Raw genomic sequence first — 13,543 nt, 5'->3', positions numbered from 1 at the left:
TTTAAATAAAATTACAGTATACATACCACCCATTATGGAATAACCATTTCTGGAAAAAACTGTAATAAGGACCTTTTAACCCATTTCCATTCTATGAACTGATGGCACAGACTTGGGAGCTTGGCATTTCCAGCAACGGACAACGAACAGGCTTTCAGCCTCCCTCTTCTCTGACACCAGGGGGCACCCAAAATCTCCTGCCTACAGTCATGGAGCCTGTTTGACAGGGACATCTTTTAGGATTACTAGACTCTTAGGTAAACAGAACGTCCATCTTATGAACTCTAATTCCTGTGGACCCTCTAAACCATCTTCCTGCTTTTCCTGTTTTGAGTAGAATACATAAAAGTGATGTTCTGACAAGCCTAAAAACCGCTGAGAACATGGCTTCAAGAAAATACAGGAAGAGGGGAAAAAACACACACACACACACAGAATAAGCAGGCTGTTTCGTCACTAAGGAGCACTGGTTGTGCAATGGTAAGCACTTGCCCACTAGTCAGAAAGGTCGGGCTCAAGTCCCCCAGTGACTCACTCCTCCAGAGAGAGGGGGCAGTCAGCAGTCTGCTTCTACAAAGACTATAGCCTTGGACACCCACAGGCAGGATCGCTGGGAGGCACAGGCCTCTGGATGACCAGTGGGTTGCTTTGGTTTTTAACGAGTTGAAGTCACTAGAAAATGCTTGCTCGGGGGATTCTTGTCTCTTACCATTCAAATAGATTCCACCAACCAACTGAGGGTAAAACAGAAGTTTATAGTTTATACATGTTTGATATTTTTCAGATTAAAGAAACTTTTGTAAAAATGTCACATTCTCCTACCTCCTGGGCTTGCAGAATAAATCAGAAAACATCCTTCATGGCAAGTGGCTGAAATTGCAAGATTTAGTTGCTTATGCAATTAAATATAAAGGCCACTATTGTATACAATTTTATTCTAGTTCCTAGTTTCACCCTTCCTTTTCCACCTAATCTAGTCAAATTCTTCAAGTAGTTCTAAAAAAACATGACATTAGTGAGAATGAGCTGACTTCCTTTCAACTCTAAATTCCTGCTGAAGTCTTCAATTGGGTTCTGTTGACAGGACATAGAAATTAAGCTTTATGGTTTCTTTCTGAATTGTCTGGGTACTTCATAGAAATATTTATGTGGCTTGGTGTAAATTATAGCAATCACTATAATATTTACTGTCCATGTTGCTCAATATTTATTGATGGGGAGTTTCGTGCTCAAGGTGTGTGTGTGGTGTATGAGTGTGCACGTGTATTTTACACACCTCTTGGGAAAGGCAATCAAGGACACATAGCCAACATTCTTGTTCTTAGTTGGTATAGTAAATGTTTGATATATTTTCTCTTAAAATACATCAAACTTTTAAAATATCAGTAGTTTTCTTTGTATAAGAAATGATGACTGGCATTTGGAAATCTTAGGTCTAGCTCAACTAAGGCTTATTTCAAGGTGATTAATTTAGTACACTCTGTATTGGGACCAAAAGATTGTCAGTCATGTTAATAAGCTACAGTAACATGACTTATGATATTTATAGTATACATTTTTAACATGTTCTAATGTTTGTCTATACCAAGCCCTGTGAGCACCTTTTGAGCACCTTTTGACATACCTTAATTTCCATGTGAGCTGTTGCCGTTTACCCACTGAGTTCCATGAACCTGGGGGCATACTGGGTTCCACATGCCACCGATAACAGAAAGAGCAGCAATTTGAGCCCACGGGTTGCTCTGTGGGAAATTGATGAGGTTTTCATCTCCCATAAAGATTTACAGCATCAAAAACCCAAAGAAGCAGTTCTACTCTGTACTGTTCAGTTCGCTAGATGTCAGATTCAACTTGGTGGCAGTGAGTTTTTTGTCTGTTTTACAATGAGCTATTAATCCATTATTCAAATTTATGCACCAACCATTAAATGTCAAAGGCAAAGAAAATTATGATTTTAGTAACTTCTGCAATAGGAAATCAATCAAACATGCCATCAAGATGTGACTGGAGCCCTTGGTGGCACTGTGGGTTTGGCATAGGACTGCTAACAAGGTTGACTGTTCAAACCCACCAGATGCTCTGTAGAAGAATCATGAGCCTGTGCCTGTGCCTGTGAAGATTTACAGTCTCAGAAACCCACAGGGTCAGTTCTACTCTGCCCTGCAGGGTCAATAGGAGAGGGACTCGACTTGACTGAAGTAGGTTAGGTTATTAATTGGAATCATGAGATGAGAGTGGGTTGTGTTTTTATGATGGCTGGAATGTGAAAGTTGGAAACAAAAAAGGTTACATAGTTGGGTAATGTAGCCTTGAACAGACTTATCAGAGAAAACATGATTAAATTTTCAGCGTTAATAATGTCTTATTCATTGGAATAAGTCATTATGGAATATATATATGTTTTTAAGACATACACTATAAAAGTATCTTATTGAATGGAATACACAAGAAACAAATCAACTACACCTGTGAAAAGATGATAGGAAAACTCAAAAAATCTTCAATCAGGACCCGGCCAGGGGCCAACTGGACAACAGACAATCAATAGTTCTAAAGTAAGTTCAAGTTGAAGCTAAGGAAAATTAAATCAACTCCATAAGAGGCAAATTAAGAGCATAGTTAATCCTGGATTTAGAGACCATCTGATGAATAGATTTGAGGCATTTACCACTAACGGGAGTGGGAGGTCGGGTGGTGGCTGCTAAATAGGGAATGAACAACCTTTAGTGTCTGGATGGAATGGAAAACACCCCTGGATTCAAGCACCTTTTATGCTCCTATCAATTACTCAAGACAAAAGCTATTCATAGGAATTGGCTAGTTAAATGCACGTAAAAATAAAAATGATAAGGACAAAGCCTTCAATTCCTTAATTTCTGTTATCAGTAATAGCTACAGTGGCAGGGAAAAAGAATTTAGGGGCTTGCTGACCCTAACACTGAACCATGCCCAGATCCTATCCAGTCAGAGCTCTCACCAGTGATCTCTGGGCCAACGTGGAAAGAGAAATTCCTGTTGGGAGAACAGAAAGTGTTCCTATGACCCCTAGTCACCAAGGAGGCAGTGGGAATGGAATGGGTAAAACCAAGAACACCTAAAGCATGGGGTACTACAGTGTAAAGCCGTTGCTTCCATCTACTGACTGGCATTGTCGGTTTTCTGGGGAACCATTAAAAAGCAATGAATTTAGAACAAATGTCTTTAGCTTTGAATGTGGCAAAATGAAAAAGTCCGTTTGCGTTGAATAAAGGCCCACAACCCACTATGAAACAGGCACAAATGGAGAGACATGCTCCACTTACGCAGGCTACCTGGGAAGGGTCAGAGAGCCTGGTGTTGTTGGGTACATTATCAACAAGAGGAGCATATACCAGAACAATGGCGCTGAGTTCACATCTGGAAAGGAACTCACCTTCGTGGTTCAAGTTGCAGCCAAACAACCACGTGTATCGGGTGAACAGTAACACATGTAAGGGATGCACACTATAGTATAATCAACCATTTGGGAGAAAAAGGGTGGCACTTACCCAAGCACAAAGTTTAGAAAGGCTAGGATAGAACGAGAAATGTAAACAGGAAACAGAGGGCAAGTGGAGTATGTGACCATACAACGTGGAGATGGCAATTAATGAGATGAAACAAAACGGGTACAAATTGCTGAAAGGAAAACTAATCTGCTTTGTAAACCTTCAACCAAGTCACAATAAAAAGATTTTATTCCACAAGAATACTTTGTTCTAAAAAACTGGCATTCCATGATGCTCACCTTCCTGACACAATCACTGAAGACAAAGCAGGTGCATAAGCAAATGTGAAGAAATCTGATGGTGCCAAGCTATCAAAAGATATAGCGTCTGGGGTCTTAAAGGCTTGAAGATAAACAAGCGGCCATCTAGCTCAGAAGCAACAAATCCCTCATGGAAGAAACACACCAGCCTGTGTGATCACGAGGTGTCGAAAGGATCAGTTAACAGGCATCAAAAAACACAAAATCATATCATTGTGTGCTCACCTCCCTGATATGATCTCTGAAGACAAATGTGTGCATAAGCAAATGTGGTGAAGAAAGCTAATGGTGCCCAGCTCTCAAAAGGTACAGCGTCTGGAGTCTTAAAGGATTGAAGGTAAACAAACGGCCATCTAGCTCAGAAGCAAAAAAGCCCACCTGGAAGAAGCACATCAGCCCTGTGTGATCATGAAGAGTTGATGGAATGAGATATCAGGCATCAAAGAACAAAAAAATCATTATCATTGTGAATGAGCGGGAGTGCAGAGTGGGGACCCAAAGCCCATCTGTAAGCAACTGGACATCCCCTTACAAAAGGGTCGCGGGGAGGAGACAAGCCAGTCAGGGTGCAGGGTAGCAACGATGAAACATACAACTTTCCTCTAGTTCCTAAATGCTTCCTCCCCACCCACTATCATAATCACAATTCTACCTTACAAATCTGGCTAGACCAGAGGATGTACACTGGTACAGATAGGAACTGGAAACACAGGGAATACAAGACGGATGAACCCTTCAGGTCCAGTGCTGAGAGTGGCCATACTAGGAGAGTGGAGGGAGGATGGGGTCAAAAGGGGGAACCAATTACAGGGATCTACATATAACCTCCTCCCTGGGGGGCGGAAAAAGGAAAAGTGGGTGAAGGGAGATGTCAGACAGTATAAGATAGGACAAAATAATATTTGATAAATTATCAAGGGTTCATGAGAGAGGGGAGTGTGGAGAGGATGGGGGAAAATGAGGAGCTGATGCCAAGGGCTTAAGTGGAGAGCAAATGTTTTGAGAATGATGAGGGCAATAAAAGTACAAATGTGCTTTACACAACTGATGTATGTATGGATTGTGATGTGAATTGTATCAGCCCCCAATAAAATGATTTTTTGAAAAGATTTTAGTCCTTTTAAAAAATGTATTAGTACAAATGTTCAAACATTTAAAAAAAGAGAGTAGGACTGTGTCATATTAAGTCATTAACTACCTCTCTCAGTAGGTTTTATTTAGCTCATTATATCCCAAATACTATCATTTCATTATACATGCAAGCTTGATATGATCATAATATAAAACTATTAAACTTTTACATAGGAAATCCTTGAGATCTGGAGTTCATATTACATCTAATCCAATATCTCAAGTCAGACAAGCGTAATTTCAATGTTCAGTAGCCACATATGTCCAGTGGATAGGCTTACTATAGAGACTGACTTAGGTTCAGGACTTTGAGCTTATCCATTCTGGTTCTACCTTGTGCTGAGAGTCTTCATTTCCACCCTAGATATACTGAATCTCTTGGGGTTCTGTTGGTTCTCAACATGTCTGCCATGCCCTGTGTAAAGAGCATACTCGGTGGATGAATAAACACATGAAAGCATGCCTTAACTATGGGCAAAATATTGAATGCTGCAGCATCAAAGGAAGTTGAAAAGAATTCAGGAAGTAGCATATGAGGAAGAGGCAATCTATATTTTATAAAGATTCCCCAGGAATGAATTATTACAAACCCCCACTTGGGTTTTTATCATTAATTTTGAGTTAAAATGTTTCAATAGTTTAGCATTAGGATTATATCATTAATTTTTAGTTTAAACATGTTTTAACAGAGGCAGTGGTTCTGAGTTAAAGAAGATAAAGAGAGACAAATGGGAAGCCAAACTCAACACTGGGCACTACCTCCTGCACAGGGCCAGTCAAAGACGTGGATTCCTGGGAGACATTGGCAAAGCACACTGGGGGGACTTTTGTGGTTATTCAGGTGTTGCTAGATGTCACCAAATACCTACCACCGGCAACAGTAAAAAATGATCAGGAATCAACTCACTGCTTCAGCGTTCTCTGTCTCAATCTGACACACCATCCGGTGTATTGAGTACCATTCTGCATCTAACTGAGCCTTTCAGCCAGGGGTCCAGTTGTCATCTACCGTTGGCTGAGACGCACAACTTGGATTCAAGAAAGTCTTGTGAAACGGGAGAACTTAAATGTTCATGTGTTTCACGGGATCACACTGGGCTGACTTGTTTGTATTTGTGCTGCACTTGACCCTTTGTCCCAAGTAGCAACATCTGCTAGATCCGCCACATTTCTGAGTAACCATCTACAACTCTCTTTCCTAGGAGGGATTGAGCCTTTCACAATAGCCTCTTCCTAGTCTCCTGTGAATCACTGCTAACGTTTCTTGCATCAGGAAGATCCATGTGGTGAAGCTATTCAAACAGATCTGACAATGTTTTTTTTAAAATCATGTTATTGGGGGCTCTTACAGCTCTTATCACAATCCATGTATGTTCCGTACATTTATACATATGCTGCCATCATCATTTTCAAAACATTCTTTCTACTTGAGCTCTTGGACAACAGTTATTAAACGGTTGCTTTATCCTCTAGTTGCACGTTTGCATAGGGTGTCTATGATCAACCATCTCTGCCATGACCTGTGAAAAGGGTATGCTCACCCCAGCATGTCTTATCTATAAGCAAAATAGTGAATGATGTCATAAGCATCAAAGGAAGATGAACTGGTCAGCATCCACCCATTTCAGGAGGCAACATATGAGCAAGAGCCCATGGTGCTAAATAAGTAGTTCAAGCTGTACTGAAAGCGTTAGCTAAAACCAAGGTTCTAGGAATTGGTGAAGGACTCACTGAAATGTTTCAACAGTTGATGAAGCACTGGAAGCACTCACTCGTCTATGACAACAAATTTGGAAGGCAGCTACCTGGCCAACTGACTAGAAGAGATCCATATCTGTACCCATTCCAAAGAAAGGTGACCCAAGAGACGGCTCAAGCAACATCATCAAGATTAATTACATGCAGGTAACATTGTGTTGATGATCATCCAACAATGATTGCAGCAGTACATTGACAGGAAGCTGCCAGAGGTTCAAGACAGATTCAAAAGAGGGTGTAGAACAAAGGATATCTTTGCTAACGTTAGCTAGATCTTGACTGAAAGTAGAGAAGACCAGAAAGATGTTTACTTGTGTCTTATTGATTATGCAAAGGTGTTCAAGTGTGTGGACCCTAACAAACTACCAAACGATGGATACCTGAGAAGAATAGGAATTATAGTACACTCCACTGTGCTCATGCAGGGCTTGTACATGAAGAGACAGTTGTGCAAACAGAACAAGGGAACTGAACAATTTTAAGCCAGGAAGAGTGCGCCTCAGAGTTGTATCCTCTCACCATACTTACTCGGTTTGTGAGCTGAGAAAATCCTCAGAAAAGCTGGATTATGTGAATAAGAATGCTGCAGCAGGAATGGAGGGAGGCTTATGAACAACCTTCCACACGCAATGACACAACCCTGCTTTCTAAGAGTGACGAGGACTTGACGCTCTTGCTGGTGAAGATCAAGAACAGCAGCCTTCAGGATGGACTACCACTCAATGTAGAGAAAACAAGAGTCCTCCCAGCTGGACCAGTAGGGAAAACATCATGATAAACGGAGAATGACTTGGTGAAGGAGTCTGTCTTGCTTGGATCCACAATCAATGCTCTTGGAAGCAGCAGTTAAGAGATTAAATGATGCTTTGACGATGCATTGCATTGAATAAAACTGATTCATAAGAGCTCTTGGGGGGGGGGGAAGCAGGGAGGGAGGGGGAAAAAAGAGGACCTGATGCAAAGGGCTTAAGTGGAGAGCAAGTGCTTTGAAAATGATGAGGGCAAAGAATGTACAGATGTGCTTTACACAATTGATGTATGTATGGATTGTGATAAGAGTTGTATGAGTCCCTAATAAAATGTTAAAAAAAAATCTCAAAAAAAATAAAAAAAATCTCTTCAGAGGGCTGTGGGGCCAGGGTGTGGCAACCCATCAAACTTGACCAGAAAACAGTCCTAAAAGTCAACAAACAGACCTTGAACTATTTATAGACTTTTCTTTTGTTGTCCTTGGTTTTTGTTGTTTTGTTTTTTTGCTTTGTTTTGCTCTGTCTTGTTTTTGTGCTTATTATTGTCTCTGCATGTCTCTCTAGACAAGATAGGTGGGATACACAATCTGGAAGAGAAAACAACAGACAAAACAACCCGCAGTTGGGGGTTTAAGGGGAGAGGCATGGGCGAGAGGGAGGGGGGAAGGAAGTTGGAGTTAACAAATCAGCGACAAGGGAACAACAAGTGATCTAAAATCGATGGGAGGAGGGCATAGGAAGCCTGATAGGGATTGATCAAGGGAAATCTGAGAGGAATTACTGAAACCCAAATGTAGGCTGAAAAAGGAAATAGAGGAAAGAGCTAGGGGGCAAAGGGCATTTACAGAGGTCTAAATATAGGCATGTACATATGTAAATATATTTATATATGACAATAGGGAAATAGATCTATATAAATATATTTATAGGTTTAGTATTAAGGTAGCAGATGGACATTGGGTCTCTACTCAAGTACTCCCTTAATGCAAGAGCTTTGTCCTAATAGCCTGGAATTCCATGATGCTCACCTTCCCCATACAATCGCTGAAAACAAAGTGGGTGCATAAGCAAATGTGGCGAAGAAAGCTGATGGTGCCTGGCTATCAAAAAATATACCGTCTGGGATCTTAAAGGCCTGAAGGTAAACAGCGGCCATCTAGCTCAGAAGCAACAAAGCCCACATGGAAGAAGCACACCAGCCTGTGTGATCATGAGGTGTCCATAGGATCAGGTATCAGGCATCAAAGACCCAAAACAAAAACTCCTATCACTGTGCAGAGTGGAGACACAAAGCCCATCTGTAGGCAATTGTACATCCCCTTACAGAAGGGTCACGGGGAGAAGAAGACAAGCCAGTCAGGATGCAGTATAGCACCGATGAACATACAACTTTCCTCTAGTTCTTTAATGCTTCCTCCCCCCGCACCCCAACTATCGTGACCCCAACTCTACCTTACAAATCCCGCTAGACCAGAGCATGTACATGGGTACAGATAAGAGCTGGAAACACAGGGAATCCAGGATAGATAAACCCCTCAGGACCAGTAATGAGAGTAGCAATAACAGAAGAGTAAGGGGTAGGTAAGGGGAGAAAAGAGGAACACATTACAATGATTTATATATAACCCCTGCCCAGAGGGGACAGACAACAGAAAAGTGGCTGAAGGGAAACAACGGTCAGTGTAAGACATGAAAAAATAATAATTCATAAATTATCAAGGGTTCCTGAGGGAGGGAGGGTGGGGAAGGGAAAGGAAAGGAAAAAATGAGAAGCTGATACCAAGGGCTCAGTAGAAAGAAAATGTTTTGAAAAGTATGATGGCAACCAATGTACAAATGTGCTTAACACAATGGACGGATGTTATGGATTGTAGTAAGAGTTATACAAGCCCAATAATTTTTTTTAAAAGATGATAAATTCCAGAAAATAAAAGCCTCAAGGTGTTAAAAAAAAAAAGATCTCTTCAGAGTACTGAAGCTCAGATGCTAAAAACTAAGTTGCACTTCCCCCAATCCATGGTATTTCCACTGCCTCATATGCACGGGAAAGTTAGACGCTGATTAAGAACCACCCCCACCACCCCACCAGAAACATAAATGAATGCATTTGAGTTATGGTGCTGGTGAAGAATACAAATCTGTCTTGGAAGATTTACATCTAGAATGCTCCTTAGAGGCAAGGATGGCAAGACTTCAGCTCACATACTTTGGACATGCTGCCAGGCAAAACCAGGACCTGGGAAAGGAGATCATGCTTGGGAAAGTAGTGAGGCGGTGAACACAAGGAAGCGCCTCAGCGAGATGACTGACAGTGGCTGCACTGATGGGCTCAAGCCTCAGAATGACTACGAGGAGGGCACAGGACTGGGTAGCCTTCAGTTCTGTTGTAATAGGGTCACGGTGAGTCGGAACTCATTCGAAAGCATCTGACAGCCTGCACAGGAAACGAGTGCTGAGTTCCAGGTGACAAGCACCAATCAGATGTCAGGTACCACCCAAAAAGACTGCTGGCCCCCAATTTAGGTAACCATCTTGGCGTGTATCCTTGCGTGCTCTCTGGCCTTTCTAAGCAAGTGTGACCTGCTTTCACTTGGGGACGTTTAGCTCTCTTGCTCTGGAGCTTGCCTCTGCCTCATTGCTCATTCTTGGGGCTTAAGTTGTGGCCTCGCACCTGACCTGGTTTCACCCGCTTCCTCTACCTGTGGAAGAGGAGGATTGTCTAAACCAGCGGTTCTCAACCTCTGGGTCGTGACCACTTTAGGGGTCGATTGACCCTTTCAGAGGAGTCGCCCAATTCATAACAGTAGCAAAATTACAGTTATGAAGCAGCAACGAAAATGATTTAGAAACTGTTCACGGCATAAAGGAGGTTGAGAATCAATGGTCTAGACAGACGTCTGAATTTGGATTTGAGTCTTACCAGTCCCCACAATGCTGTGAGCTATGTATTTAACAGTTCTTGAGTTCTGTGAGCTGTCACAGCTAACTGCAGAACCGTGGGGCATGAGAGAATATACTCAAGAGAGGGGTGACGGTTAACATCAGATAATGGAACGGTAGAGGATTTTGCAAAAATCAGATACTGGATCCATCCTTAACCTCCGCTTCCTGGGACTAGTCTCGTATTAATCTTTCTAAAACAAGTTATTTTTGAAACTAATAAAATCATTTTCATCTGTTTCTCTTTTTTAACGTAACCTCTAAAAGCCCTGGTAGCATAGGGGTTAGGAGTTCGGCTACGATCTGCAAGATCGGCAGTTCGAAACCATCAGCTGCTCCTGGGAAGAAAGACAGGGCTTTCTACTCCCATAAAGAGTTACAGTCTCAGAACCTCACAAGGGTAGTTCTAGACTGTCCTTCAGGGTGACTCTGATTCAGAATTGACTAGATGGCAGTAAATTTGATTTTTTTTTTTGGGGGGGGGGGGCTCTGGAAAAATTTAAATTATATTTGTAGCTTGCAGTATATTCCTACTATACAGCTCTCCTCCACAGAGTCCTAAGGTGATCCTTCAACGCAGCATGCTCAATGTCTAACTGTATAGTATCCCAGTGCCTCAGTTTCTACACCCATAAAATAGATACTAATTACCACACCATGAAATAAAATGGTGCTACAGATTATAATAAACAAGTCATTCAATAATAGGATGTTTGCTTTCCCTGCAGGAAACCAAGTTCAATTTCTAGTGAGTGTACTTCATGCAATCACCACCCATTCATCTGAGGATGTTCAAGTGTTGCAATGATGAACAGGTTTTAGCAGGACTCCCAGATTAAAGGAGATTAGGAAGAAAAGGCCTAGCAAGCTAGTTCTGAAAACCAAGCAATCCAAAAATCCGATGAAGCCTAACAGCCTCAGCCTACAACTCGTCATGGGGATGGCATAGGATCAGGCAGCTGGACCTTATGGTTAGCAGTCCAAAGCTTACCAGCAGTTCCACCAGGGCTCCAACAGCGCCACCATTTCTCTCATTGCAATCCTATCAAAACCCACTAGCTGGTCCAAGGGGAAAAGATGAGACTATCTGTTCCTGTAAAATAAAATCATAGAAACCTTAGGCAGAATCAACTCAATGGTGATGGGTTCTAACCCTGTCAAAAAGCCCTGGTGGCGCTGAGGGTTAGGAGTTGAGCTGCTTGCTGCAAAGTGGGTGGTTCAAACCCACCAGCTGCTCCACGGGAGGAAGAGGAGGTTGTCTGCTCCAGTCAAGTTCATCTTAGAAGCCCTCTCTAGAGTTGTGTCAGAGTCAAAATCAACTCAGTAGCCCAGAGTTGGTTTATAACCTTGTCAAGGAGCTCTGGGGGCTCCATGACAGGGTTGCAAAAACATTAAATGCTTGACTGCCACCCAAAAAGTCAGAGGTCTGAACCCACTGATAGTCCTGAAGCAGAAAGACCTGGAGGCCTGCATCACTGGAAGCCCGCTGGGGCAGCTCTGCTTTGTCTTAAGGTTGCTGTGCAGCACAGCAGATGGCACGGCTCACCATCAACAACAGCAGGACCTTGTCTGGACTCCAGGACATCAATGTCTAGGCTTGAATACAGTCTACATCTGTTTGGACAATCTTCCTAGAGTAGCAATGTTACCGTGTGATAGAAAATTTAAAGAGTTTACAGATCCTTCACATTTGTACTTATTACTTGGTTTAAGTATGTGAGAGGGATAGGCACAGTGTTCTTTCTGGAGCAGAGAGTGGCTTACAATGATGAGAAACTTAAACCATTTTAGGAACTTTACTTGTATGGTGGTTATGTTTGGCTGCAATCCTCAAGGTCAGCAGTTCAAAGACACCAGCTGCTCAGTTCGAGAAAGATGGGGCTTTCTACTCCCGTTAACAGTTATAGTGTCAGAAATTCACAGGAGCACTTTTCCCCAGTCCACAAGGTGGATATGAGTCAGCATCGACTCGATGGCAGTGAGAGTTGAGCATCAATAAAAATCTTCCCAAATCAATTCTTAACTCTGCAGCCTAACATTATCCTAGCTACTCAGCTTATCTTCACTCCAAGAACACCTGAGACTCTTCACTGTTGCTAGAATTTAAAAATAAAAATCATCTTCCCAGTTCTTAGTCACACCAATTCCCCTTTGAGTTTCTCCTAACACACTCCCAGAAACAATTGAAGCCAAAGTAATCTCCCCTCCAAAATACAATAAAACTTGTCTATATATGCTACATATTCATCCCCTGACAAGTGGGATTTATAAACCCAACCATAAAATGTAGAAGGCAAGCACTACATCTTCAAAACTTTCTCCTTCTCTATGTCTGACCCAGATCTTTACACAGAGAAATAGGCATTATTTGTTTGGCTAATGGAATAATTAAAAGATAATTGTTTTGTTTTGTTTTAATCCAATTGGCAGAGAGCAGACTGTGACTCATGGTGAGCCCACGTGACAGAGCCAAACTGCTCCACGGGATTTTTTAAGGCTGTCGCCTTTTGGAAGCCGAGGGTCAGCACTTTCTTCCAGCGTGTCTCTGGGTGGTTTTGAACAATCCGTCTTTCAGTTTGTAGCCAAACATGTCTGCACAACTCAAGGACTAGGTTTGAATTATGAATGGTGTAAATGAAATTACCTGTAAATACCCAATTTCCCTAACCATGAAATATTTCGGGATTACATAACGGTTACACATTGGGCTACTAACCCAAAGTCAGCGGTCTAAAACCATAAGACCCTCCTGGGGGGGAAACAATGAGGCTTTCTACTCCAGGAAGGAGCTAGTCTCAACACTTGGAGGGGCAGTTCCACCTTGTCCTAGAGGAGAATGCCATGCTTCCCAATGGACTCCATAAGCAACACCAACAGTCTTGAGTTTCACAGGAAGGGTGTCACTGTACTTTTCCCACTATCATCTGAGTTCCTCAAAGCCCTGTGGAATGTGTGTTACTATAATTAAATCGGCTAAGATTCAGAAAATAAAGGAACTTTCCTCAATATCACACAGCTCCGAAATGGCAATGTTGCGACTAGGCACCACCAGGCCAGTGTCCAGGGCTCTTGCTGCTACTTGAAATTCACTTTTGATCGCCAGTCCGCCCTTACATCTATGCAGGACTCAAATAGCATCCACGGAAGCCCGAACCACAGGAAAGAAGAGAGCGGGCGA

At 42.2% G+C, this 13,543-nt stretch overlaps 1 protein-coding gene across 2 annotated transcripts in view; it reads right to left on the bottom strand.

Moving 5' to 3' along the window:
• PAPSS1 (3'-phosphoadenosine 5'-phosphosulfate synthase 1) overlaps window positions 1-13,543 on the bottom strand; it is a 126,884-nt gene that overhangs the window by 97,100 nt on the left and 16,241 nt on the right. The gene's annotated exons all lie outside the window — the stretch shown is intronic.

The sequence above is a fragment of the Tenrec ecaudatus genome, chromosome 3, assembly GCF_050624435.1.
Source record: "Tenrec ecaudatus isolate mTenEca1 chromosome 3, mTenEca1.hap1, whole genome shotgun sequence".
Taxonomy (NCBI): Eukaryota; Metazoa; Chordata; class Mammalia; order Afrosoricida; family Tenrecidae; genus Tenrec; species Tenrec ecaudatus.
The sequence above is the reverse complement of the archived record's forward strand: the minus strand, read 5'-3'. Positions and strand labels throughout refer to the sequence as shown.